Raw genomic sequence first — 4,184 nt, forward strand, 5'->3', positions numbered from 1 at the left:
AGACAGCTTTTGAACTGTGGTGTTGGAGAAGACTCTTGAGAGTCCCTTGGACTGCAAGGAGATCCAACCAGTCCATTCTGAAGGAGATCAGCCCCTGGGATTTCTTTGGAAGGAATGATGCTAAAGCTGAAACTCCAGCACTTTGGCCACCTCATGCGAAGAGTTGACTCATTGGAAAAGACTCTGATGCTGGGAGGGATTGGGGGCAGGAGGATAAGGGGACGCCAGAGGATGAGATGGCTGGATGGCATCATGACTCGATGGATGTGAGTCTGAGTGAACTCTGGGGGTTGGTGATGGCTGCTTCAATTCATGGGGTCGCAAAGAGTTGGACGTGACTGAGAGACTGAACTGAGCTGAACTGAACTGAAAAATAACTGACTATAATATTTAAGGGGTGAACAAGATAAAAAGATGCAAATTGCAATCTCAAGACATAAAATGTGGAGGAGAGGGTAAACATTTAGAGCATTAGAATGCATTCAAACATTAGTTGTTGCCAATTTAAAACAGTCTATGTAAAATAGACTATTATAAATATTATAAAGAACAAAAACATGTAGTAGATATACAAAAGAGAGTGAAAGTGCCACTAAAAGTCATCAAACCTCAAAGAAAGAGAAGTGAACAAGAAAGGAACTGCAATAAAGGAACTGAGAGGAACCACAAAACATCCAAAAACATTAATTCCCCGCTGGTGAAAATAAGTACATATTAATAATTATTTTTAATATAAATAGATTTACTTTACAAATGCATGAAATAAATACAGAATAAGTGATTCTAAAACTTACATGGAACCAAAAATAGACCCTGAATAACTAAAATAATCTTGAGAAAGAACAAGAGGTGGTATTGTACTCCCTGATTTCAGACTGTATTTCAAAACTATAGTAATCAAAACAGTACGGTACTGGCATAAAATCAAACACACAGATCTATGGAATAGAATAGGGAGACCCAAGATAAACTCACACACATATGGTCAATTAATTCACAACAAAGGATTGAAGAATATACAACAGGGGATTGATAGTCTCTTTAATAAATGCTTTGGGGGCAACTGGACAGCCATGTAAAGGAATATAACTTGACCATTTATACAATATACAAAAATTAACTGAAAACAGATTAAAACATAAGACCTGAAAATATAAAATACCTAGAAGAAAACATAGGTAATAACCCACTGACATTGTTATTGGTGATGATTTTTTGGATTTGATGCTAAAAACAAAGGCAACATAAGCAAAAATAAACAAATAGGGCTATATCAAACTAAACACTTTCTACATAGCAAAGCATCCATCAACAAAGTGAAAAGGCAACCTCCTGAATGGGAGGAAATATTTGCAAATCATATATATGGTAACAAGTTAACATGCAAAATGTATAAAAAACTCATATGACTCAATAGCAGAAAAACAGTCTGATTACAAAATGGGCAGAGAATCTGAACAGACATTTTTCCAGACAAGCAGATAGCCAACAAACACATGAAAAGATGCTCAAGCACCTAGTAATCAGGGAAAAGAAAGTCAAAACTATGAGATATCACATCATACTTGTCAGAATGGCTATTATCAAAATGACAAGAAATAAGAACTATTAGCCAAGAGTTGAAGAAAAGGGAACCCTTGTCCACTTTTGGTAGAAATGGAAATGGGCACAACCACTGTGGAAAAGAGTATGCAGGTTCCTTAAAATATTAAAAATAGAACTTACCATATACTCCAGAAATTTCACTCTTGGTTATTTATCTGGAAAAGGAACAAGGCTAAATTTAAAGGATATATGAACACTCTTATGCTCACTGCAGCATTATTTACATTAGCAAAAGTATGAAAAGAAAAAATGTAGTGTTTACAGAAACACACACACACAGAGGAATATCACTTAGCCATAACAAAATAAGAATGAAATCTTGTCATTTACAACAGAATGAATGGACCTTGAGGGCATTATACTAAATGGAGTAAGTCAGACTGAGGAAGGAAATATTGCATGATCTCATTCATGTGTAGAATCTAAAAAATAAAAATAAACCAAGCGCATACAGAGAACAGATTGGCGATTGCTAAAAATGCGAGGAGGGTTGTGGGTGAGTGGTGTCAACAGACACAAACTTCCAATTATAAAATAAGTCATGAGGATGTAATATACAGTAGGTCAACTATATTTAATACTACTGTTGATGAAAGTTAAAGAGTAGAATGAAAAGCTGGCTTAAAACTCAACATTCAGAAAACTAGGATCATGGCATCTGTTCCCATCACTCCAAGTCAAATAGATGGAGAAACAATGAAAACAGTGACAGACTTTATTTCTTGAGCTCCAAAATCACTGCAGACGGTGACAGCAGCCATGAAATTAAAAGACGCTTACTCCTTGGAAGGAAAGTTATGACCAAGCTAGACAGTATATTAAAAAGCAGAGACATTACTTTGCCAACAAAGGCCCATCTAGTCAAAGCTATGGTTTTTCCAGTGGTCATGTATGAATGTGAGAGTTGGACTGTAAAGAAAGCTGAGCACCGAAGAACTGATGCTTTTGAACTGTGGTGTTGGAGAAGACTCTTGAGAGTCCCTAGGACTACAAGGAGGTCCAACCAGTCAATCCTAAAGGAAATCAGTCCTGAATATTCATTGGAAGGACTGATGCTGAAGCGGAAACTCCAATACTTTGGCCACCTGATGGGAAAAACTGACTCATTGGGAAAGACCCTGATGGTGGGAAAGATTGAAGGCAGGAGGAGAAGGGGAGGACAGAGGATGAGATTGTTGGGTGGCATCACTGATTCGATCGACATGAGTTTTAGCAAGCTCCAGGAGTTGGTGATGGACAGGGAAGCTTGGCATGCTGCAGTCCATGGGGTTGCAAAAAGTAGGATACAAATGAACTGAACTGATTGTGTATTTGAAAACTGCTAAGAAAGTAGATCTTAAAATTTATCACAAGAAAAATAATCTGTAACTATATATTGTGAAAAATGTTAGAATTATTCTGGCGATCATTTCATAATATATGTAAATGTTGAATCACTATGTTGTATTGTAGCTGATTATATGGGAAAAAAGAAGAAAGGCACTCTTGAAAAACAAAAAAAAAAAATACAATTTGGTTTTAAATGAATAGGCGCACACTACAAGTGTGTATTTGTATTCATATACACACAAAATAAAATGGTAAATGGAATATGTCAGGTCTTTAGTGATGAACAGGACTCTCAACTATTCAATTAACCTAATATTTGATGACGGTTCTACCTCTTCCAGGGAATTTTCTATTAGTAAATGGACATTATAAAAGAATAATTGACAGAGTGTTGATTCTTGAAATGTTAAGGAGGTACAGAAAAGTTAAATATTATACGAGCTTGCAGTAACAAATTGTTTTTCTGTTAATATTTCTTTAGACTCACGGTATCCCACATTTCAAAAGTATGAATGTGTGCATGCTCAGTTGTGTTTGACTCTTTGCAACCCATGGACTGTAGCCCACCAGGCTCCTCTGTACATGGGATTTTCCTGGCAAAAATACTGGAGTGGGTTTCCATTTCCTTCTCCATTCAAAAGTGACAGGATCTGAATTGTTATTAACTATTAAATTTAGGATTGAAAATCTAAGACAACAGCAGATAACTTCATCTACATTAAGAACATGGGTCAGCAGGTAAAGTCAAACACACTTATTTTTACCATAATTCTGACTTTTTAAAAACTCACCAAAATACGAATATAGCCAGAGATGCTTTGATTTTTTTATATATTTTGGTTCTTTATTTTCTATGTTTTATATTTTGATCCTTTTATATACGTGTTGTGATATTTCAAGTTTTCTCAAATTTAAAGAGAAATGTAACTGTTAAGCCTAAAATGTACCTGAAACTTGTTATTTCTATAGAGGTTTATATTTCTCATCAGTTCAGTTCAGTTCAATCTCTCAGTCTTGTCCAACTCTTTGTGACCCCATGAATTGAAGCAGCCATCACCAACTCCCAGAGTTCACTCAGACTCACGTCCATTGAGTCAGTGATGCCATCCAGCCACCTCATTTTCTGTTGTCCCCTTCTCCTCCTGCCCCCAATCCCTCCCAGCATCAGAGTCTTTTCCAATGAGTCAACACTTCGCGTGAGGTGGCCAAAGTACTGGAGTTTCAGCTTTAGCTTCAGTCCTTCCAAAGAA

Source organism: Bison bison, unplaced genomic scaffold (genome assembly GCF_000754665.1).
Source record: "Bison bison bison isolate TAMUID 2011002044 unplaced genomic scaffold, Bison_UMD1.0 scf7180017864458, whole genome shotgun sequence".
In the NCBI taxonomy this organism is placed as follows: Eukaryota; Metazoa; Chordata; class Mammalia; order Artiodactyla; family Bovidae; genus Bison; species Bison bison.